This window comes from Hemitrygon akajei, chromosome 5 (assembly GCF_048418815.1).
Source record: "Hemitrygon akajei chromosome 5, sHemAka1.3, whole genome shotgun sequence".
Classification (NCBI taxonomy): Eukaryota; Metazoa; Chordata; class Chondrichthyes; order Myliobatiformes; family Dasyatidae; genus Hemitrygon; species Hemitrygon akajei.
In genome coordinates this window covers 24,148,846-24,175,101 of record NC_133128.1, presented here as the reverse complement: position 1 = coordinate 24,175,101, position 26,256 = coordinate 24,148,846, and the positions used below count along the sequence as shown (strand labels likewise).

General features: G+C 41.7%; 1 protein-coding gene across 1 annotated transcript in view; it reads left to right on the top strand.

Moving 5' to 3' along the window:
• The first annotated feature begins 1,109 nt into the window (after positions 1–1,109).
• The window catches only part of zbtb21 (zinc finger and BTB domain containing 21), a 42,568-nt gene continuing 17,421 nt past the window's right edge, over positions 1,110–26,256 (top strand). Inside the window, exon 1 of the mRNA XM_073045035.1 lies at positions 1,110–1,274. The gene's annotated coding sequence lies outside the window, so the exon portion shown is untranslated. The remainder of the gene's footprint in view (positions 1,275–26,256) is intronic.

Here is a 26,256-nt window from a genome sequence, read left to right as displayed (position 1 = left end):
CCACTCAGGTAAGTGACTGCATGTGCTATTGATCCACAAATCATTCAAACAATTGTGGCTTCCAAGTTAAAAGTTCGAATGTTTGGAACTATAGACCTTGTATTTATTATTAACTAAGTTAATCTATATCACTATCATTCACCCTCTTTCCTATCTCATTGTTTCCTTCCCCCCCATATATTTCTTCTCCCTTCTTTCCCTCCAATTCTTCTCTACCTCACTGCCCACCTCAGCTTCCCAATACATTCTTCCATCCTTCTCTTCCTATTTCACCCACCCTTTTGATCTTTCCTCCCCTTAGTCATCTTTCCAATCATATTCCCTTTCTTTCACACCCTGCCTCTTCTTCCATCCCACTCTCACATTTACCTCAGGACTCTCTAAACCCACTTTTTCCCGAGATCGTGCTTCCCTCCCATCACTCCATTCTGTTCTTCAGTCTCTTCCTGCCTCCCTTCTCTCCCACTTTGTACTCTCCCCTTCTCACTATCCTTTTCATCTTTTCCCTCCCCATTCCACTTCCCCCAGTTACCTTCTCCCTTTCCACTCCACTTTTCTCCTCAGTCCCTTCCTTTCCAATTCTCCTCTCTGAGCCGATCTCCCTACACAGCTCTACTGTTGTCTTTCCTGCTCCCATTCAGCCAAGCCCACTTTTAATAAAATTGGAGCCACGCCTCAGACACTTCAGCGTGAAAGCCCCACTCCCTTCATCAGCGGTATACCGAGGAACCGCCAACATGGCTACACAGGAAACACATGCAAAGCAGTATTTAGGGGCGTAAGAAATTTTGGCTGCTACTTCTAAATTTCAGTTCACATGCCGCTTGGTAATATCTAATTAAGAGCTGAGTTGAGTAGTTTCTTACTGCCTTTAATAACTTACGTGTTGTATGACACAAATGTAAATTTATGCTTGTAGATCAAACCATCCCCACCCCGAGAACTAGAATTGTTTTTTTTAAATATAAAACCCTGCCAAAACGCTGATTGATGGAGTTCCTCCAACATTTTTTTTGCGTGTGATTGACAGACATTATCGGAAATTACGCTTAAGACCCGCCTCTGCCGTTTGGCTTTTCAGCCAATCCGAAAGCAGCGTGCATGACGAGCAGTCCATGGAATGACCTCATCCCTAGTGTGGGATGACGTCAAATTCAAGATGGATGGAATCACTGCGGCGGCGCGCGGCACTAAAATCTAAAGCAACAAAAAATAATAACCGAAAGCAGAGGATCGTCCGGCGACTTTTTCCAAAGTTTGAGACACCCGTGAGGGTGAGTAGTTACCGAATTTGTGGTATATGCGGTACGGAAAACCGGAAGTTCGCAGAGTTCTCTGTGTGAGGGGATAGAGAGAGGGAACGCGGCCTGTCCTGACGTAACTCACACTCACTGTTATTCTTCCCCCATCCCCCTCCTCCGGCGGCTTCGAGCGCCGCCGACCTATCACGCAGGCGTGAACAAGACAGCGTGACGTGATGGCGTCACGCTCATGCGCAGTGGCTTTGTTTCGCGGGCTCGGGTATCTATACCGCGCATGCGTTAACGTGTGTATTAAAAAAAGGGAGGAAAAAGGCTAACCTCCTGTTGGTTTTCGTCTCTATGTATTGCTGTGTAATTAATTTTTTAGAGAAAAATGGATGCAAATTCTACAGGGCATAAAGCTGAACTTTTTTCTCAAATTATAGAATGACAAAGTATCATGGAAAAATAGGAGTGTGAAAATGGAAAAATGCTGTTTGTGGACTTATGGCCTCCCCTTTTCCCGTGTTATTTTAATGAATAAAGTATATTTTACGCAAGAGAAATATGTAACTTTTTGAAACGAAGACCTTACCCTAATAACGCACTGCTCTGAAGGAGATCTGTGCTTTATTAAGCAATTGTGTTTTAAATGCAAAAGGTTGTAGGATAGTACGGTGAAAAAATTGAATTGTCTTCATTTTGTTGCCGTTACTCCATATTCTACTATTTTTGACATTTGGAGCGTAGATGTATTCGTGTTTTAACTGTTAAAGTACATTTTTTGTGTGAAAGGTTATTTCAACAAACTGATTCAAATGTATCTTTGGGTGAAGATATATAGCTAATCAAACTAAGTTTTACTGATCAAATGAGCAGAAAAGGAAGATGAATCGTGAATCACATACTAGAGAAAATCTGCAGATGCTGAAAATACAGCCAACTGTGGAAAGAAGTAAACAGCAAAGTTTTGAGCCAAGACCCTTCATTAAGACTGATGAAGGGTCTGGGCCAAAACGTCAACTGTTTACTCTTTTCTATAGATGCTGCCTGGCCTGCTGAATTCATCCAGCATATTGTGTGGATTAATTGTGAATGTTTGGTGTTGTGAGAGGGATGTCATAAATGTTTTCAACAAAGTTTAACGTTTTCTGAAACAGAGACAAAGGAGTTGGCCCAGCTAGAAATATCGGTTTCAGCTATGTTTTTTAATATTCACTGGCACTACTATTCAATATAAATTAAATATTGTGCATTGACTTTGCTCTCTGCAAAAAAAACTTTAAACTTAATTTGTCTTTTTCCCAATTGTGACAGACTTTTTGACCTGAATTTATGTTTCCTTGTCTACAAATGCCAACTAATCTGAAAGGTGTTTTCAACATGTAGTTTCTTTTCCAGATTCTCTGCATCTGCATTTCTTTAACTCTCTTCCACAGATCAGACAGCCACCCGATGGCGTTGGTAGGAAGGTAGTTTGTGCTGTGGTACTCTTGTCTCCCATTTACATGGGATTATGTGTTTTCCCAAGGCATGGACATAAGATTCTCAATATTATTCCAAATATTGCTTCTCCAGTTTGCTGTGACCCAGGAATTCCAAAGTGTCATTGAGAATGTTGTAATTTTCCTCATGGAGATTTTTGAGACTGTCTTTTAATATCTGCTATTTCTTTATGTGACAGGGTTGTATTCAGGTGTCTGTTATTGGGCATTTGAATGAAGTGGCCTATGCATTAGAGTGTAAGTAGGGCCTCAGTGCTGTGGATCTTGGCCTAGGAAAGGATACTCATGCAGTGATTTTGGAGAAGTTAGCAGGAATGCAGCTCTGGGTGTGTCCAAGTTGAACAGATTCTTCCTTTGTTGGGAAGCTGGAGGTTTTGCAGGGAGAAAAGGTGGAAGAAAAGTAAAGAAGAATTTTACAGATAACTTTTCTGTTCTGTTCAGGTGTCGTTAGATCCTTACAGTGAAAGATTTATATTATCAGTGACTAAAAGCCTATTGGCATTACTTGTTCACTGCCTTGGTCCTTGTGAAAATACAGCACGATCTTTCTTTGTATTTTTAGCCAGATAACATGATTTCAAAGAAAGACATTATCCTATACCACAGTGCAACTAATAGCCTACACATATGGCCAAAACAACAATTTCATAAGAGTTATATACTGCTGTTCTTTTAAGCATTCTTCATTCAACTCTCCCATTATAAGAAACTTCCATGCAATGTTAGTGGTTAGAGGCTGAATCGGATGCACGTCAACTCTGGAAGGGTTTGCAGGCCATTACTTCCTACAAAGTGAAAGCTAACATAAATGGCAGACAAGAGAAATTTGCAGATGCTGGAAATCCATGCTACAGACACAAAATGCTGGAGGAACTCAGCAAGCCAGGCAGCATCAGTGGAAAAGAGTGCAGTGGACATTTCGGGTTGAGACCCTTCAGCAGGACCCTCGCTTCCAGCTGAGGTCAGCACCTTTTATATATGGTTTGAGAGGGAGAATAAAACTACGGCTATGAGGATCCCTGCAGGATCCATTGACCCTGTGATTTCTGTTTGGATGCCAACGTCAGAATGTCTTTCGAGATAGGTAGGGCTCTGAAAACGTGTGCCAACCAACTGGCAGGTGTGTTCAAAGGCATTTTTAATGTCTCATTGCTACAGTCAGAAATTCCCACCTGCTTCAAAAGGGCAATAATACCAGTGCCCAAGAAGAACTGGGTGAGCTGCCTTTAAGCACTCACATCTACAGTGTGCCAGTTTGTCGGCTATGTGGAACAGTCTATGTTCCAAGTCTACACTGGTGACCATCCTGTACTTTTCCTATGCTACAATGAATGACTGCATTGGTGCTGCTTCCTGCACCCGTGCTGAACTCGTCAACCTCTCCACTTTGCCTCCAACTTCCACCCTGCCCTCAAATTCACCTGGTCCATTTCCGACACCTCCCTTCCCTTTTGTGATCTCTCTGTCTCTATCTCCAGAGACAGCTTCTCCACCGATATCTATTACAAACCCACTGACTCTCATAGCTACCTAGACTATAACTCATCCCACCCTGCTACTTGTAAAAACGCCATCCCCTTCTCTCAATTCCTCCGTCTCTGCTGCAACTGCTCTCAGAATGAGGCTTTTCATTCTAGAATCAAGGCTGCCACATCTCTTACACTTCACACACGTCTGCTGTTACCCCTATCCTCACGCTATACTACCAGGGACAGGGTTCCTCTGGTCCTCACCTACCAACTTCCACATCCAGCACATAATTCTTCAAAATCTCTGCCACTTTCAACAGAATCCCACCACCAAGCACATCTTCCCCTCCCCTCCCTTCTGCTTTCCGCAGGGATCGCTCCCTACACGACTCCCTTGTTCATTTGTCCATCCCCACTGATCTCCCTCCTGGCACATCTTTGCAGGCAGAGTAAGTGCTACACCTCCTCCCTCACTTACCAGTCAGGGCCCTAAACAGTCCTTCCAGGTGAGGCGCCACTTCACCTGTTAGTCTCTTGGGGTCATTTACTGTGTTTGGTGCTCCCAGTTTGGCCTCCTGTATATTAGTGAGACCTGGTGTAGATTGGGAGACTGCTTCACCGAGCATTGAAACTCCGTCTGCCAGACAAGCGGGATCTCCCAGTGACCACCCATTTTAATTCCACTTCCCATTCCCATTCTGATATCTCCATCCATGGCTTTCTCTACTGTGTTGATAAGGCCACACTTCGGCTGGAACACCACCACCTTTATATTCTGTTTGGATTGCCTCCAACCTGATGGCATAAACATTGATTTCTCAAACTTCTGGTCCAGCCCCCACCCTCACTCCTTCACCATTTCCCATTCTTTTTCCATCTCTCACCTTACCTCCTTGCCTGCCCATTGCCTCCTTCTGGTGCTCCTTCCCCCTTTTTCTTTCTTCCATGGCCTTCTGTCTCTTTCACCTATCAACTTCCCAGCTCTTCATCCCTCCCCTTCCAGGTTTCACTTAGTACCTGGTGTTTCTCTCTCCCCTCCCACCACATTTTAAATCTATTCCTCAGCTTTTTTTCTGCAGTCCTGCCGAAGGGTTTTGGCCCGAAACATCGACTGTACTTTTTTCCTTAAAAGCTGCCTGCTCTGCCGAGATCCTCCAGCATTTTGTGTGTGTTGCTCGAATTTCCAGCATCTGAAGAATTTGTGTTGTTCACATCTACGGTAATGGAGTGTTTTGAGAGGTTGGTCGTAGTCAGGATGAATTCCTTCCTAAACAAGGACCCAGACCCACTGCAAACTGCCTCTCACCACAGTAGGTCTACAATGGATGCTCTTCGCCTGGCCTTGGATCACCTGGACAATACTAATACTTCAAGCTGTTGTTTATTGTCTACAGCTCAGTATTTAACACAATCATTTCTACAGTTCTGATCAAGAAGGTCCAAGACCTGGGCCTCAGTACCTTCCTCTGCAGCTTGATCTTCGACTTCCTTACCGGGAGACCACAATCTTGGCGGATCAAAATAACATCTCCACCTCACTGATAATCAAAACTGGCACAACTCAAGGATGTGTGCTTAGCCCACTGCTCTGCTCTCTTTACACACACAACTTTGTGGCTAGGCACAACTCATGCCATCAATAAATTTGCTGATTGTTGGCAGAATTTCAGAGGGTGATGAGAAGGCATACAGGAGCAAGATGAGCACTCTTTGTTCTGGTGGTCAATACATGCATTTGAGATACTGTACAATATTTCCTGCTTCCCTTCACCAAGTTAAGGCTGACTTTGTTCCCTTTGACAGGATTTGTAATTGTGGGCCATCTTTAGTGCACATTGTACCCACAACTACAGCAGCATGTAACCATTTTCTAGCTTATGCTTACCTCAAGTTTACCAACCATTCTTTGATCTTAACACCTCTTTGTTTTATAACCAATCACATCAACAGCAACTTTCACTAAGTAGCAAAAGAAAAATCTAAAATAAACACAACATTGTGTCTTGAAGGTTGTGAATTCATCACTGGAGTTGTTGAAAGTAACTGTTCCATTTATACATTTAAAATATGAATCAGATTGAAATCTACTAATGAATTTAGGCGTAAATCCCCAACAATTTTCCATGATTTGATTACATATCAAAGTTCACAGTAGATTTATTATCGAAGTACCATATAGAACCCTGAGATTCATTTTCTTATGGGCATTCACAGTAAATACAAACACAATAGAAACAGTGAAAAAATGCACACACCAGAGACAGACAACCAACCACTGTGCAAAAACAGCAAACTCTGCAAATACAAAAGAACATAATAATCAATATTGAGAATACAAGCTGTAGAGTCCTTAAAAGTGAGTCCATAGATTGTGGAATCAGTTCAGTACTGAGGTGAGTGAAGTTATCCCCTCTAGATCAAGAGCCTGATGGATGAGGGGTAATAACTGTTCCTGTACTTGGTGTGGGACTTGAAGCTCCTGTACCCTGCCTGATGGCAGCAGCAAAAAGAGAGCATGGACTAGATGGTGGGGGTCCAAGATGTTGGATGCAACTTTCCTGTGACAATAGTCCTTGTAAATGTGCTCAATGGTGAGCTCTACCTGTGATGAACTGGGTTCTGCCCACTATGTTCTGAAGACTTTTCTGTTCAAGGGCACTGGTGTTCCCATACCAGATCATGATACCACCAGTCAGTGTACTCCATAGAAGTTTGTCAGAATTTTAGATGAGATGCTGAATCTGCACAAACTTTTAAGGAAGTGGGTATGCTGTCATGCCTTCTTTGTCATGGCACTTACATGCTGGACCCAAGACAGATCCTCTAAAATGATAACATAGAGGAATTTAAATTTGCTGACTCTCTCCACCTCTGATCCTCTGATCCCCTGATAAAGATTAGCTCACAGACCTCTGGTTTTGTTCTCCTGTAGTCAACATTCAGCTCTTCGTGTTTTTTTTTGACATTGAGTGAGAGATTATTGTTGCATCAAACACAAAGTACACTGCAGATGCTGTGGTCAAATCAACACATAACAACACGCTGGAGGAACTCAGCAGGTCGGGCAGCATCTGTAGAAATGAGCAGTCAACGTTTCGGGCCCTTCGTCAAGTGCCTCTCTTGTCTAACCACATTGACATCAAGCCAAGCAGACTTACAAGCGCCACTACTTCCTCGGAGGTTAAAGAAATTTGGCATGTCTCCTTTGATTCTCACCAGTGCTCCATAGAAAGCATCGTATCTGGATCTGTCGTGATTTTGTATGGCAGCTGCTCGGCTCATGAGTGTAGAGCATTGTGGACACAACTCAGCACATTGTGGAAGCCAGCCTCCCCTCCATAGACCCTATCTACTCTTCTCAGTACCTCAGGCAGCATTAGCAAAAGTTCCAACCACCCTGGACATTCTTTCTTCTCTCCCCTCCCATCAGGCAGATACTAAAGCCTGAAAGCACATACTGCCAGACTCAAGGACATCTGCTATTCTACAATTGCAAGACTATTGAATGGTTCTCTACTATGATCAGAATGGACACGTGACCTCATAAGTTGTGACTTTGCACTTTAATGCCTACCTGTACTGCTGTTTTTCTATAATTGTAGCACTTTATTCTACACTCTGTTATTGTTTTACCTTCTACTACCTGAGTGCACTGTTGTAAAGAATTGATCTGTATGGATGGTGTGCAAGACAAGTTTTTAACTTTATCTCAGTACCTGTAACAATAATAAACCAATTTACCAAAGTTTCTATGCTTTTGTGATTCAGGTGCTCTTCTAGATGATGTTGTGACGGTACCTGCTTCTACCACTCCTCTGGAAGTGTGGTTTCAGATTCCAGCCAGCCAATTGATCCTCAGCCCCCCACCCCCCCAAACTGTCTATCCCTTAACTTAAACCTGTTACCTCTGGATTTGGATGCCTCATCTGCAGGGAAAAGTTTCTTGCTATCTACCCTATCTATGTCTTCACAATTTTGTACATCTCAATTAGTTTCCTCCTCTGCTACAAGGAAAACGATTCCTCAAAGCTGAAACACTCCATCAAAGGTGACATCCAGGTGAATCTCCTCCATGCCTTCTTGAATGTAATCACGTCCTTCCTATAGCATGGGAACTAGATCTATGCAAGGTTCTCCAGCTGTGTTCTAACCTGTGTATTGCAAATGTTCCATATTTTATCCATTCCCATTGACATGAATGTGTTTTTTTGTGATTGTGGGCCCTCAGTGTTACAATACAACTTGTATTAGATTGTGTATATTTTAGCAAAGTAGATTGTATGTTTAACTCTACCATGAATGATACCAAGCCAGGCTCTAAGGAGGAGTGTTGGGCACGGGGCGAGCAACCCATCCTGTTTCTTTAAAAAAAAATAGTGATGCAGCAATGCCAACAGAAACTCCAAAAACTTCATCCCTGGGTACATCAAGAAAGTGGGCTGTAATGGGAAAACTTGAAAGACTGGCCCTGGACAGCAGACTCTGGCAAGCTGTTGCCCCAGTAGGGGTGATGGACTTAAGAAGAAGATTGTATTTAATCTGTGTCAATAGAAATGTTCATATTTATGTGTAGCACAATTTCATGAAGCGCTGCTCTTCATTGGTTGGTACACAAATGAACTCACTTTGTTAACATTTGAATGTTCAAAACACTGATATGTCAATGTAATGAAGTTGCAAATGTGGAAAGTGATAGGAAAAAGATGATTATAAGATGGCATGGCCCTTTCTGTTGAGTACTGAGACTAGTATTAGCAGAGACCAACATGAAGTAGCTAGACGTTAACTGTGCTGCTGGCCTTGGGAAGCCAGGAAGATTCCAGAGAGTCAAGTAATAATGCTGGATTATGGTTTAATTGGATATTTGCGAAATAAGCTGACAAAAGATTGTTTCCTGAATTTTACAAGAACCAAATGTGAGTTGAAAGAAAACATGTTGATATGTGAAAAGGATGTTATTGTAGCAGGATTATCAAATCTTGGACATAAAGTTGAGGATGTGTGTGGTGGTTGGGAGTAGTGGACAGGAGGGGAGGGTAGAATAATGCGTTTATAATTTCTGCATACCAAACGAACAAGGTTGCAAAGAGTCAGCAAATTTTAACTGCGATTAGCATAAATTGTTAATTTCTGAAGGGTAGTGCAACATAACACAGCATCTTGGTCCTGGGAGGCACTGCCAGCTGCAGAATCTTTACCTTTTGAAGTTATAAACAGATAGCAAAGCAAGCAATTACTTGTTCATATCAGTGGATGGGGATTCTTTACTACTTGAGATTAAGGTACTGTACTCAGTGTTGTGCAGTTGGAACATACAAAATTTAGATCCAGTACAGATTAAAGAAAGTCAGAGAACATTTGAAATCTTAATTGGATTCCAAGAAGAATACTTTCAATAGCATAACTTTCTTAAAAAGTGCAAAATTAAGCATTTTAAACCATTTTTTGATAAGGAAAGGAAGCATTGTGTATCAATGACATGAAAATACTGGAGCTCCTGTCAAGTTAAACTGTATCAAGTTTATTTTAGAAAAGATGGCATGGTCACAATGTTTTCTATTTCTCCCTTTCACTCTGTGGCTATAAGACTACAATTCCTCCTCAAGTATAGAAGTACATGGTTTTATTGCACATCTGTATTTTGCACTATTACTTTTTAATGCACATTTTGTATCTTTGTAACTCCGTGCTTACATTTTGTATTTTAAAGTATATATAGTTCTGCATGCGCATCTTTGCAGCAATAATTTCCCTTGGGATAAATTATTATCTTTTATTTAGAGGAAACATACTAAACTCTTACTATTATCTAATGTCAGATTGTTTTGTATCAGACTGCAATACAACCCCAGAAGAGTTAATTTTGTAATGTGTTTAATAGTAAAAGAAATTTGCAGTGAAACAAAATCAATAATTATATTTCATAGAGATACCCAGAGAGTTTGGAAGGAGTAAATATTAATGAATTGTAAGGATCAAATAGTGTTATTTTTAAGATCATAAACATGTTATTGTTCAAGTGCTTTAAAAGATTTTTGTTCTTTTTGGGAAGGTGGTTCTGAGGAAGGTATTGCAAATATATTTTCCATGGATGAGCATGCAGCCAGCATCACTGTTTAAAGTGATTTCACGTGATACAGACCTGGTTGCAGCGAGAATAAAGAGACAGTTCTGATAAAGGAGCAGCTCTCCCTGCTTTTCATTTTTTGGGGTCATTTCAGGCCTGGACATATTTACATTTACATTTCGAAAGCTTAGTGTCAATGTGAAATAGAAATTATTTGCAAATTCACACAACTTGTACTTTGAATCCATCATGTTTTCTAAGGCTGTTCCATGGGATTGAAATGCACTTGAGAGAATTCTCTGCAATATCCTATTTTGTATTAACTATGTGTATTGAGGCAGCATTAGTTCAGAATCTTGCTGTATAAGATTCTTCATGAAAGAGAAGTGATATATACAATTTTGCATTCAATTTGAGAGTGTGTATCCTAACTCTGAGACTGGAGTTTTAAACTAAAATAATTAATTACTTGGATATGACTAGTTAGTTGGCTAACAAAAATAGAGAAAATAGATATAAAGATTTAGAACATAGAACATTTAGATTGTTTAGGGCTAGGTTCAGTTTCCATCAGCAACCAGAACAAATTAAATGTCCCAGTTCAAGTTTGCAGAAATTTATTTTGTAGAAATCTTGACAAGCTCCACCTCTCATACTGCTGCCACACACATTTTAAAATAAAACTGACTTTCTCTTTTTGTAGACAGTTGGTATTTTCTATTACTAAAATGCCCTGCCTTCAGTAAGAGTGTGGTTTTAAAAAAAAGTCCGTGTAGCTAATTGTGACTGGTGACTAATCAATTGAAATTAGCACTCCACTGTTTTCTTTTAGTTAGTTATACACAGTCATGTTACACTACAGTCCAACTAGTCCATGCCAGAATATTGATCTGCATAGTCCTATACCTGCACCCGGACCATAGTTCTCCATCCATGTACCTATCCAAATTTCCTAAGTCTTGGAATCAAAACTGAATCCACCACTTCTACTGGCAGCTCGTTCCAAACTCTCTCCAATCTCTGAGTGAAGAAGTTTCCACTCATGCTCCCCTTAACCTATGACCTCTAGTTCTAGTCTTACCCAACTGCTGTGGAAAAAGCAAATATCTTACTGCTTCATGTCAGATCAAACAATACTTTCATCTAGATTTATTATTGCTTTAGAAACATGCAGCCTATTGTTAGTGACTATAGGAAAAAATGAAAAATCGTTATGCTTTTGGATGGCTGCCTTTTGGTGTCTATCACGTTCGTATGACTTATCAATTGAAATAGTGACTGATGAGTTGATGTTGCTGGTGGCTCAGTTGATGAATACATATGTTCCAAATGCAACTGCATGTTTAGATCAGCAGCATCTCTTTTCCTGGCATTCTTCGTGCCCCACATCCAGGAATCTACATGAACTTATGAAATGTTGTACAAACGTAAAACATGTTAACAGACTGAATTAATAATGACTCCTTAGCATGAGATATTAACCTATCATCTAATCACCTGTACTGTACTGATCCATTAATCGCTGAGTTACTGATTGGAAGAACTTTAATTCATTAATTTACTTATAAAAATGTCTAGTGGTGAATTTGAGAGGTTCGGTTATTTCAAATATAACATTCCCAAAAGTTCAAAGAACATTTATTATCAAAGTGTGTATGCATTATACAACCTTGAAATTTGTCTCCTACAGGTAGCCACAAAACAAAGAAGCCCCAAAAGAACCATTATTCAGAACTGAATTTTAACAAAAGACACAAAGCCAGGCTGGACTAGGCCGCAGCCTCAGTCCATCACAGAGCCGAGTAAATGTAGTGAAGCCAGAGCAGGTCATAGTCTCAGTTCATCATGGAGCAGCAAGCAGAACTGGCCCATCCCTCACCTTCAGTCCCAACACCTTGACCTTTTCTATCTTGCCTAAAATGTACTTTGAACTTTTAGGAATCGTCCAAACATCAGGATATTTGTGACTCTCAGATGGCTCTGTGGACTGGACCCTGCCACCATGATTTGCCCTGTACCCGACCTTCCGATTTGGCCCAACAACTAAATCGATCAAACATCAGGACTTTCCTCACCCTCGGGAAAGCCTCAAATATGCCTTGACTCTGCTTTGACCCTGCCTCTGCCTCTGCTTCTGCTTGCCTCCACCTCGGCTTCCTCACCTCTCGATTGTTAGCGGTGACCATTATTAATAAAGTGTTATTAATAAGGTATTTAGTAGTTGTTTTGTTTTTTTTTTGCTGCCAATAAGTAGTCACTGGGCATCACCAGTGACATCTAAAACCGAAAGTCTTGGCACAGTCTGGCCAAATAAGCATCTCTAGTCTGTAGGGTTGTTGAATTATCATGCTTAAAAGTTGGAATGGTTTAAAATAGTGCATAAAAGTCTTGCATGTACTTATTTATTCCTTCCAGATCAAATCTTTGTTAACTGGACCAAAAAAATTCAAATTTCTGTCTGTCTGTCTGTCTGTCTCTCTCTCTCTCTCTCTCTCTCTCTCCCTCTCTCTCTCGAGAGAGCACCTTATTGTATTCTAAATATGTCTCAAGACACATTGTAGACGACAGATTGCTGTTAGATTGTTATGCAAGCCAAACATAGCACAGCTATTCAAAATAATTAATTTCGTATGAAGCACTTTGCATTCACAAGAGATGTAATAATGCTAAGGACAAGTCTTTTTTTCTCTGTCTTCAAGGTGTTAATTAATATCTGGGTTTGATTTTACTTTCCAGATGACTTGTGTATAGGATAATTAACCAAGCTTGGTTTCTTCATAATCAGCATTTACACCTATAAAAGTCAGAGTGTAAAGATCAGGAGCACAGATCATCAATGACATTCCATATTTAGACATACAAAATTTCTAATGCGTGTAGCAGAGACTGGAGGAATAGCATAAAACATGGAAGCTAAATTAGGCCATTTGACCCATCAGTTCTGCTCTGCTATTCTGTCATAGCTGATTTATTATACCTCTTACCCCATTCTCCTGCCTTCTTCCCATAACCTTTGATGTCCATACTAACCAGGAACCTATCTATCACTACTTTAAAAATACCTATTGACTTGGCCTCCATAGCCACCTGTGGCAATGAATTCCACAGATTCACCACCCTTTGGCTAAAGAAATTCCTGCTCATTTGTGTTCTAAAGGGATGTCCTTTTATTTTGAGACTATGCCTGCAAACTTAAATTCACCGGACCAAATAACCACAGCACAAATAGATCATTACTTATCTTTTCACCAGGCAGCATCTATAGGAAGAAGCACTGTCGACGATTTGGGCCGAGACCCTTCGTCAGGACTAACTGAAAGAAAAGATAGTAAGAGATTTGAAAGTAGGAGAGGGAGGGGGAAATGCGAAATGATAGGAGAAAACCGGAGGGGGTGGGGTGAAACTAAGAGCTGGAAAGGTGATTGGCAAAAGGGATACAGAGTTGGAGAAGGGAAAGGATCATGGGACGGGAGGCCTAGGGAGAAAGAGGGAGGGGAGCACCAGAGGGAGATGGAGAACAGGCAGAGTGATGGGCAGAGAGAGAACAAAAAGGGGAGGGGGGAAAATAAATAAATCAGGGATGGGATAAGAAGGGGAGGAGGGAGATTAACGGAAGTTAGAGAAGTCAATGTTCATGCCATCAGGTTGGAGGTTACCCAGACGGTATACAAGGTGTTGTTCCTCCAACCTGAGTGTGCCTTCATCTTGACAGTAGAGGAGGCCATGGATAGACATATCAGAATGGGAATGGGACATGGAATTAAAATGTGTGGCCACTGGGAGATCCTGCTTTCTCTGGCAGACAGAGCGTAGGTGTTCAGCGAAATGGTCTCCCAGTCTGCGTCGGGTCTCACCAATGTATAAAAGGCCACACCGGCAACACCGGACGCAGTATACCACACCAGCCAACTCACAGGTGAAGTGTCGCCTCACCTGGTAGCTACCTGGACTATTCCTCTTCCCACCCTGTCTCTTGCAAAAATGCTATCCCCTTCTCACAATTCCTCCGTCTCCGCCACATCTGCTCTCAGGATGAGGCTTTTCATTCCAGGACGAAGGAGATGCCTTCCTTTTTTAAACAAAGGGGCCTCCCTTCTTCCACCATCAACTCTGCTCTCAAATGCATCTCTCCCATTTCCCGCACATCTGCCCTCATCCCATTCGCCTGCCACCCCACTCGGGATAGGGATCCCCTTGTCCTCACCTATCACCCCACCAGCCTCCAGGTCCAACGTATAATTCTCCGTAACTTCCGCCACCTCCAACGGGATCCCACTACCAAGCACATCTTTCCCTCCCCCCTCTTTCTGCTTTCCGCAGGGATCGCTCTCTATGCGACATTTTCAGAGTACAGAGCTTATACATGCCTGTCACAATAAAAAGTAAAGATGACAAGTGTAAGGAACCTTGGTTTTCAAGAGATACTGAGGCCCTGATTAAGAGAAAAAAGTAGGTGTATGGCATGTTTAGGTTAAGTAGGGACTAATAAGGTGCTTATAGTGTACAAGAAATGCAAGAGAACACTTAAGGAAGAAATCAGGAAGGCTGAAAGATGTCATGAAGTTGCTTTAGCAGACAAGGTAAAGGAAAATCCTAAGGGATACTACAGATATGTTGAGAGCAAAAAGATTGCATGGGACAAGATTGGTCCTCTGGAAGACCAGAATGGTAATCCACGTGTGGAGCCAAAACAGATGGGGGAGATCAAATGCATTCTTTGCATCTGTATTTACTCGGGAGATAGATATAAACTCTATTGAAATGAGGGAAAGCAGCACCAACTTCATGGTCCCTGTGGCTTGCAAATCCAGGTGGATAAATCCTAGGGCCTTACAAGGTGTTCCCTTGGACCCTACAGGAGGCAAGTGCAAAAATTGTCGGGGCCCTAGCAGAGATATTTAAAACTTCCTTGGTGACAGGAGAGGTACCAGAGGATTGGAAGATAGCCAATGTTGTTCTGCCTTTTTTTTTTAGAAAAAGGCTGTAAACAGAAACCAGAAATTTAAAGGTTAGTGAGTCTAACATCTGTTGTGGGAAAGTTATTGGAAAGTATTCTAAGGGGCCGTGGATAGACAGTAAGTATGTGGATAGACAAGGACTGATTAAGGATAGGCAGCTTGGCTTTGTGTGTGATAGGTCATTCATGTCTAAGCGATCTTAGAGTTTTTTGAGGAAGTTACCAGGAAAGTGGATGAAGGCAAGGCAGCGGATGTTGTCTACGTGGACTCTAGCAAGGCATTTGGCAATGTCCCACATGAAAGGCTGGTCAAGAAGGTTCAGTTGCTCGACATTCAGGATGAGGTAGTAAATTGGATTAGACATTGGCTCTGTGGAAGAAGCCAGAGAGTGGTAGTAGAGGGTTATCTCTCTGACCGAAGGCATTTGACTACTGGTGTGCTGCAGGGATTGGTGCAGGGTCCTTTGTCATCTATATCAATGATCCGGATGATAATGTGGTTAACTATATCAGCAGATTTGTGGATGACACCAAGTTTGGGGGGGGTAGTAGACAGTAAGGATGACTATCATGGCTTGCAGAGGGATCTGCATCATTTGGAAAAATGGACTGAAAAATGGCAAATGGAATTTAATGCAGACAGGTGCAAGGTTTTGCACTGATAGAACCAACCAGAGTAGGCCTTACACAGTGAATGGAGTGTGGTTGAATAAAGGGATCTGGGAATAAAGGTACATAACTCATTGAAACTGGTGTCACAGGTAGATGGTCATAAAGAAAATTTTTGGCACATTGGCCGTCATAAATCAATATATTGAGTACAGAAGATATGATGTTATGATGAAATTGTATGAGACGTTGTGCAAGTTTTGGTCACCGACCTACAAGAAAGATGTAAACAAGGTTGAAAGAGTATAGGGAAAATTTACAAGGGTGTTGTCAGATCTGGAATAACTCTGTTATAAGGAAAGATTGAATAGGTTAGGACTATATTCAAGTCAAGTCAACTTTTATATTGTTTCAATTGTAGAAGATTGAGAGGAGATTTGATAGAGGTATACAAAATTATGAGGGTTATAGATAAGGTAAATGCAAGCAGGCTTTTTCCACAAAAGTTGGATGGGACTACAACCAAAGCTCAAGGGTTAAGGATGAAAGGTGAGAAGTTTAAATGAAAGGAACATAAGGGGAAACTTCCTCCCACAGAGAGTCATGAGAGTGTGGAATGAGTTGCCAGCACAAGTGGTGCATGCAAGCTCAATTTCAACCTTTAACAGAAGTTTAGATAGGTACTTGGAGGGATATGGAGGGTTACAGTTCTGATGCAGGTTGATGAGAGTAGGCAATTTAAATGGTTTCAGCATGGACTACGTGGGCCAAAGGGCTTGTTTCTGTGCTGTACTACTTATGATTCTATAACACTACTTTGTGTTCTACGCAAGCCTGGACACAGAGCCATCAATTCTATCATTCAAATCATTGACAGATAATTGAAAAGAAGTGATTCCAGCACTAACCCTTGGGAATACCACCAGTCACTTCTTACAGCTGACAAAATTGAGAAATAGTGCAAAAGATATTTCTATATAATGAAGGGTCTCTGGAGAGAGGAGTTACAGAGAAATTGCCCTCAGGGATAAGAACCTGTGGCCGGTGCTGGGGGCTTCATAGTGCACTCGGCAAAGGATGGTGCTCAGAGGCTGTGCCGTTGGGGACGGTCAGAGGCTCAGAGGTTCGAAGGACTCGGAGTCCGCTGCGGTCGGGGCGTTTTCACTGTGCGCGGCTGGGTCCAATGGCGCTTTCCTTGTGTGCCGTGTCTGCGAAGCTGAGTCCAGCAGCGCCGTGGAAGTCCATAGCGGGGTATTCCCTTCTGCTGCCTGCGTGGTATGACGAGTCTATCGGGACCCTGAGGACTTGTAGAAACTGTGTGGTGGTTTCTTTCGAACTTATAGTCTTTTAACATCTTTGGACTATTTTTACTGTGCCCATGGTCTGTTTTTTTTTATCAATTATGGTATCGTTTGCACTGTTGTAACTATGTGGTTTTGTGTAGGTCTTGTAGCTTTAGTTTTTGGTTTGTTGGGTGGTAGAGTTGGTCTCCTGATTTGGTGTGTCTGGGTAGTCTTGTTTTGTCTGGTGGGTTTAGAGCTCCTTTCCAGGGAACACACTAAGATGGTAGCGCGATATTAATACGCAGCACCCTCTCCGGACTCTGGATTTGGGGATTGCCAAATGTTATGTGGATTTTCTGGTGTAGTCTGTTTTGTCATGAGCTTTTGTGATATCATTCAGAAGGAACGTTGTTTCATTTTTTAACTGCATTGCAGTTGTGGTTTCTAAATGACAATAAACCAAAATTCAATTCAATCAACCAAAGTATCCAGATATAACATGATCAACAAAAGGACTACAGATAATAGGGAGAACTTATTTGATTCAAAGTTTAAAGTTCAAAGTAAAATTTATTATCAGAGTACATACATGTCACCACATACAGCTCTGAGATTCTTTTTCCTGCAGGCATACGCAACAAGTCAAAAGAACTTGTTGCGTTGGCTGCCAGCAACGGTGGTGGAGGTGGATACGTTAGGGTCTTTTAAGAGACTTTTGGATAGGTACATGGAGCTTAGAAAAATAGAGGGCTATGGGTAAGCCTAGTAATTTCTAAGATAGGGACATGTTCGGCACAACTTTGTGGGCCGAAGGGCCTGTACTGTGCTGCAGGTTTTCTATGTTTCTAACAGTTAACTGTTAATGGGATCAATGAACAACAAACTGTGCAAATGCAAATATGAATAAATAGCAACAAATAATGAGAGCATGAAATAAAAAGATAAGAGTCCTTAAAGTGAAATCATTGGTTGTGGGAACACCAGAAATAGAATGAATGTAGTTTTCCCTTTTGCTCAAGAGTCAGATGGTTGAGGGGTAGTAAATGTTCCTGAACCTGGTGGTGCAAGTCCTGAAGCACTTGTAATTTCTACCTGATGGCAGCAGCGAGAAAAGAGCATGGCCTGGGTGGGGAGGACCTGATGGATGTTGCTTTTCTACAGCAATGTTTCATGTAGATGTGCTCAATGGTTGGGAAGGCTTTACCTGTTATGTACTGGGCTGAATCCACTACTTTTAGAAGGATTTTCCATTCTCAGGCATTAGTGTTCCCATTCCAGGCCATAACACAGCCAGTGATTCTGTGTGTGTTTTGCATCTGAAAAGCAAGGTGGTGGAAGGTAATTCAATAGTTGAGTCCATAGGAAGTTTGGAATAGTACTTGGGTTTTAAAAATAATAAGTGAGGAAAAAGGGCAAGGGAGCAAAATAAGTTGTATTTTTGCTGAGAGTCTACATAGCCTTGAAAGCCAAATCGTTTCTATTTGTTCTGCCACACTATGATTCTATCATCTAGACTTTGTAATCTGTTTTATGAATAAATGTACTTCATTCAGCATACTAAGCAACATACATAATTCATTGTTATTAGTTGTATGGTCTTATTATCAGATCTCTGGTTAGTAAACAAATCAACACAAGGGACATACCTCATCATCATTATCATCGAACTACCTGTTGCAAATATATCTGTCTGTATGGGAGTGGCAACCACATAGTCATTGCGCAGTTGAAGCTCTTTGCTCTGAGAACACTTTCTCTGGCACAGTGTTAAATGACATTGAAGAGGGTAAAAGAAAACAGAAATAAAAACAGAAAATGGTGAAACACAGCATCTGTGGAAAGAATTAACATGTCAGGTCCAAGACCTTTGATCAGAATCTTAATCGAAAGCTTGTCAGGAATATGGTGGGATACTTTATATTGGCCTTGAGAAATCTGAAACTGATTGCAATGCATTAGCCTAATCTAGGAATTCATTAGTAACCTAAACCAAAAGGAAACTTGAAGATTTTACACAATTTATTTCCTTTTTATATCTGTAGGAAAGGAGATACTCATTTTCTGCCCATTAACAGTACGTGTCAATGTCATCTTTTGATGTTGATATTGTCAAAAGTGAAAAATTAAGTTCAAGTTCAGTTTATTGTTGTTCAACCCATACACATGTATTCCTCTGGACCAAGGTGCACAACACAGTACATATACTGTACACACAAAACACAAAGTAGTATTTACGCAAATAAATAAAGAATAATAAAGTGTATTTATGACACAAGTTTAAAAAGTAAACAGAATAATGCTGCTGACCCTTCATTCATGATGAGACCTGAGTGGGGATTGGAGTTCAGTAGTCTTATGGCCTGGGTGAAGAAGCTGATGGTTCTTGTCCGAACACTATGGTACCTCTTGCCTGATGGTGGAGATGAGGTGGGTTAACAGATTATTGGAGGGATCGTTGACAATGTTAACAGCCCTGCTTACGCAGCGCTCTAGATAAATATCTTGGATGGGTGGAAGAGAGACCCTGATAATCCTCTCTGTAGTCCTCACTGTCCTTTGTTGGGATTTGTGGTCAGATGCAATTCCCATACCAGACAGTGATGTAACTGATCAGTACATCCTCAATGGTACTCATGTAAAATTTGGTTAGAATTGGGGGTGGGGAGCCTCACTAGCCTCTGTTTCTTCATGGAAGCGAGGATGCTGCTATGCTTTTTTGACTAAAAAGGTGGTGTTGAGGGACTAAGTGAGATGGTGTGTTAGAAAATCATCTATAAGGAATAGTTATGATTAAGAATTACTCAAGGTACAACTGAGTGTGCATTGAGTAATTCTTCAGCCTGTAATCCATTTGTGGATTTAAAATCCTCATGCTAACTGAGATTGTGTGATTTGTGATCATCATTACAGTCCCAGGATCAAAGTTTGAAAAAAAATAGAGAAGCAAAGTTGTTAAAGAGTGAATGATTGGAAGAGGATTGTATTATCTCATGATCCCAACTAGTAAGTTGTATGCAAGGACACATAACACAAGAAAACAGGCAGAGGAGATTAGCTGGCTTTTAGAGAATGCTCCATCATTCAAAATGATCATGGCTAATTTAATCAATGCCTCAACTTTCCTTTTCTGCTAGTTAGCTCAAAAGATAACTTCTTTACTCTTAAATAATTTTGCATGGGAGTTAGACATGGAGCATTATGTTACATAGAGAATTGCACTATTACAATTATATGATTCAAGATTGTTTAATATCATTTCATAAGACCATACAATATAAGAGCAGAATTAGGCCATTTGGTCCATCATCTGTTCTGCTATTTTATCATAGCTGATCTATTTTCCCTCTCAGTCCTAATCTCCTGCCTTCTCCCCATAACCCTTTATGCCCTGACTAATCAAGAATCTATGAACCTCTGTCTTAAATACACCCAATAGCTTGACCTCCACTGTTGCCTGTGGTTGCAAATTCCACAGATTCACCACTCTCTGGCTAAAGACATTCCTCCTCCATTCCAAATGGACATCCTGCTATTCTGAGGCTGTACCCGCTGGTCCTAGATTCTCCCTCCATATGAAACGTCCTCTCCACATCCACTGTACTGAAGCCTTTCAACATTCAATAGGATTCAATGAGATTCCACCTCCCCCCACCGTTCTTCCAAATTCCAGTGAGTAGAGGTCCAGGGCCATCAAATGCTCCTCATATGACAAGCCTTTAAATCCTGCAAATCATTTTCATGACCCTGCTTTGAACCCTCTTCAATATCAGCTCACCCTTCCTTAGATAAGGGGCCCAAACCTGCTCACAGTGCTCCAAGTGAGGCCTCAATATTACATCATTGCTTTTGATGTTATTTGGAATGTCTTCCATGATGAGGATGTCTCCGATTTCACGGATGAAATCATATGCTTCATCCAGAAGTGCATTGACAATATTGTCCCCAGAAGTTGGTCAGGGTCTTTCCGAACCAGAAATTCTGGATCAGTAGTTCCGTGCGAGCAGCACTTGCAGCATGACACAGAGCTTACGTTGCTAGTAATCAGCAGGAGCTCAAGAAAAGCAGCTACGATCTGCACAAGGCTGTGAAACAACAATACAGGGACAAGATTCACTACGAATAGCACACGAGACTTGTGCTGAGGGTTACATACCATTGCAGACTTTAAAGCCAAACATAGTGGTGCCACCAACATCGCAGCCTCTCTCCTAGATGAGCTCAATCCATTTTACGCTCGGTTCGATGTCGCTAACTCTGAGCCTCCAAGGAAGCCACTGCTACAACCTGCAACCTGGTCATCTCTGAGGCTGAGGTATGCAGGAGTTTCGAACAAGTGGGCAGTCGCAAACTTGTGGAACTGGATGGTATTCCAGACGAGTACTCAGGATAGGTGCAGCACAACTGGTAGGTGTGTTTACAGACATTTTTAATCTCTCCCTCTTCCAGTGTAGAGTGCCATCCAGCTTCAAATCATCCACCATTGTTCCTATACCAAAAAAGACCAAGATAACATGTCTGAATGACTGGCGTCCTGTTGCACTCTCCTCAATAATAAGCAAATGCTTTGAGAGGCTAGTCAACTACTACCTCTGCAGCATGCCACCACCCACACTGGACTCCCTACAGTTCACCTTCTGACACAACCGATCAACACACGACGTAATAGCCACTGCTGTACTTAGCGCTGTGCACATCTGGAGAAGAAGGATGCTTATGTGAGAATACTGTTCTTGGACTTCAGTTCAACATTCAACACCAAAATTCCCCCTAGGCTGGACAGGAAGCTCAGAGACTTTGGCGTTGAACCTGCCTTGTGCAGCTGAATCCTAGACTTCCTGTCAAATCGCCGGCAGGTGGTAAGAGTGGGCTCCCTCACCTCCATCCCTCTGACTCTCAACACAGGAGCCCCTCAGGGCTGTGTACTAAATCCCCACCTTTACTCCCTATATACCTATGACTGTGTCGCCACCCACGGTTCTTATCCTCAGTGTCGGGGAAAAACAAAGGAGCTGGTTGTAGATTACAGGAGGAATGGAAACGGTCTAAGCCCTATTGACATTAATGAATCTGGGGTTGAGGGGGTAAGCAGCTTTAAGTTCCTTAGCATCCACATCACTGAGGATCTCACGTGGTCTGTACACACCAGTTATGTGAAAAAGGCACAAAAGTGCCTTTCTCACCTCAGACGGTTGAGGAAGTTTGCTATGGGCCCCCAAGTCCTAAGAACTTTCTACAGGGGCACAATTGGGAGCATCCTGACTGGCTGTATCACTGCCTGGTAAGGGAACTGTACTCCCTTAATCGCAGGATTCTGCAGAGAGTGGTGTGGACAGCCCAGCGCATCTGTAGTTGTGAACTTCCCATGATTCAACACATTTACAAAGACAGGTGTGAAAAAAAAGGGCCCAAAGGATCTTTGGGGACCTGAGTCACCCAACCACAATCTATTCCAGCTGCTACCATCTGGGAAGCAGTACCACAGCATAAAAGCCAGGACCAACAGGTTCCGGGACAGCTTCTTCCACCAGGCCATCAGACTGATTAACTCATGCTGATTTGAGTATATTTCTATGTTACATTGACTGTTCTATTTATTATAAATTACTATGATTGCACATTTAGACAGAGATGTAATGTAAAGATTTTTACTCCTCATGTATGTGAAAGATGTAAGAAATAAGTCAGTTCAATTCAGTTCAATATTCTAGTCCTGTTACATCCCCCATGGGTATCTTGTGACTGTCTTATGACCATGATGTAATTGAGTATCTTGTGAGCATGATGTAATTGTCTTGTGATGGTGGGGTGATGTAATTTTCCTGCCAGTGTGAGATCACATGATGTAATTTTCCTGCCAGTGTGAGGTCACTTGATGGCATGTTCCAGCAGGTATACAAGGGGAAACCCTTGTGACGCAGTTCATTCATTCTGCTGCGTATTCGTCTCATGACGCACTTTCATTTTAAGGTGGAGTTTTACTTTCTACTTTAAGGTGTAAAGGTGTTCCCAGCAGTTTTGCTGATCGCTGCCAGTTTTGTTTGTTGCACCTTTGCTTTACCGCTACGGTCTAGTACTGGAGAGTGAAGACCTTACCAAAGTATGGGAACCCAAAGGATTGAGTAAAGTTGGTGTTGTTCGGCCGTTTTATAAAGGATCGACCTTATTGAATCTTCGTTCAGGAATAGTGGCCTGCATCTGAGATAAACCCTGCAAGATCAGGAAGGTTTGTGCAGTGTTCACTCTCCAGTATAAAGGTCAGTTCCTTTAAGCCGTTTTATTTCCTTCGTTGTGAATCCTTTGGACAAGGCATCTCTCGGCTGGGATCAGCAGTAACGTCATGTCTTTGAAGAAATCAGTTTTCAGGGAAATCTCCCCTTACTGACTGTATAAATCACTTGGACTTTCAAATTTACCACTTTAAGACTATGTTCGAGTTTACTACTTTAAGACTGTGTTCGAATTTACCACTTTAAAAACTTTTCCAGAGTTTGGCCTTTTGTTAAGTTGCCGTATAGTAGTTAGCTTACGGTTAAGTTAGTCATTTGTTTACTTTTCACTTTTGTTGAGCAGCTTTTAATAAATGCTATGTTTGTTTATAAAGCCTGACTCAATTCTATATTCATTATTGCCAACCACGTAACAGTCCTCTCAAAATGAATGTTAACATCGCATTTGCTTTCCTCGCCACCGACTAAAACTGCAACTTAGCTTTTAAGGAATCCTGCATGAGGACTTTCAAGTCCTTTTGTACCTCAGATTTTTGAATTGTAACGGAGCACAAAATAATTGTTACACTGGATCTGATGCAGCACCAAAAAAAAGATAAAGAACACAATAATAAAAAAAAAGCACAATATACTTTAAAATTATTAGATAGCTTATATACACAGATTGTATGTCAAAAGTGATGCTAGGGACAGGAATATCTGTACATAAGTTTGAATTGCAGCCAATCAGTGAATGGAAGTGTGAGAAGAGGCATCTTCAAGCAAGTTTGTGATTGAGGATTAAAAAAAAAACAGTGCTTTGAGGCTGTTTTCGGGGTTTGAATTGTGGCCAGTCAGTGAATGTAAGTGTGAGAAAAAGAGGCAACTTCACCTAAAATAAGGCAGCGGGAAGCGAAGCGATCTTTGTGAGCGTGGGGAGATTTTGACTTGGGCGAAGTAAGTATCTGATAAATTTCTTCTTCTTTATTCTTTATTCCGGAAGGAGAAGCTGGTGGGCGGCTGGGAGAAGGAGAAGCCAGCAGTCAGGTTCAGAGGAGCTGAGCTGGGTGCAGCTGTGCTGCTGCCGGCTGCTCGAAAATGTCGGAGTTGGTGTGCAAAAGCAGCATGCAGTGTATACATGAGTGACTGTCTTGGATGGTTCTCTTGTGATTGCAAGACCCTGTTGGACATTGATAATGTGAGACGCCGCAGGTCTGTTTCTCTTGATTGGTGGTGAGACAGGTGATGAGGCAGCAACATGGCCTCAGTTGCAGTGAGGCAAGGCCTCAGGCGGGCTTGCCTGCTCCTGCAGTCCAGGTGAGATGACACTGGAAGTGGTGTAGTGTGGAGTCTGTGCTTGGTTGGAAGCTGGCCTCTCCCATCAGTGCTGCCCAACAGTGTTCGACCAGCGGAAGGGCAGGCTGGTTTGCCAGGAGCTATACTATCAATTTGCATGTCATCCTTCGTCAGGACGAAGGATCTCGGCCCGAAACATCAACAGTGTTTCTCCTTATAGATGCTGCCTGGCCTGCTGTGTTCCACCAGCATTTTGTGTATGTTGTTTGAATTTCCAGCATCTGCAGATTTCCTCGTGTTTGCTCTTTAAGAACAGTCTGTGACTGTTCCTAACCAGTCCACCAACTAACTAACAATTCCCCTTACAGAAGAGATATATTTGCTCAGATACCCCCACATATACCAAGCTGGAGTCAGACTTATCTATATGGTTGACAGTACCGAGAGACAAATTACAGAATAGGTATAATGGCCTCATACACAGAACAGAGTGGTCTTATCTCTGCGTATAACTACACAAGGACAAGGACCCTGAAACACTACCTGGCTAACTTCAAGAAGAAATATTGCACAGCATTGAATAGCACATGTGTTGATCATCAATGGTTTCTTTCAGAGAAAACAGCCCGCTATGTTTAACTCTGTGTTAACCCTTTACATACTTTATCACAGAAGGTGTAGAATCGTTATGGGTACAGCTAAGAAACTACAAGGTAGAAAATATATATAGGCCTCTGAACAGTGACAAAGATGTGGATTAAAAATTACAACAGGAGATAGAAAAGGCATGTTAAAAGGGCAAAGTTACGATAGTCATGGAGGATTTCAATATGCAAGTAGATTGGGAAAATCAGGTTGGTGCTGCATCCCAAGAGGGGGAGTTTGTAAAATGCCTGCAAGATGGCTTTTTAAAGCAGCTCATGCTAGAGCCCACTAGGGGATCAGCTATTTTGGATTGGTTGTTGTGCAATGAACCGGAATTGATTAGAGAATTTAAAGTAAAAAAACACTGAGAGGACAGTGATCATAATATGTTAGAATTCACCCTGCAACTTGAGAGGGAGAAGTTACACTCAGGTGTATCAGTATTACAGGTGGGTAAAGGGAATTAGAGAGGCATGAGAAAGCAGCTGGCTGAAGTTGATTGGAAGGGGTCTCTCACAGGGATGATGGCAGAGCAGCAATGACTGGAATTTCAGGGAGAAATTCAGAAGGTGCAGGATAGATACATCTCAAAGAAGTAGTAATATTAAAGCAGTATAATGCAACCATAGATGACAAGGGAAGTCGGAGTCAACATAAAAGCCACAGACAGGGCATGTAATGGAGCAAAAAGTAGTGGGAAGTTAGAGAATTGGGAAGCTTTTAAAAACCAGCAGAAGATAACAGAAGGCAACTTAAAAAGTCATAAAGGAAAAGACAGAATATGAAGGAGAGCCAGCCAGTAATATTAAAGAGGATAGCAAAAGTTTCTTCAGATGGATAAAGAGTAAAAGAGAGGTGAGAGTACATATTGGACCGCTGATAAATGATGCTGGACAGGTAGTAATGGGGAACAAAGAAATGGTGGACAAACTGAATAACTATTTTATATCTTGTTTTCACTGTGGAAGACACTAGCAG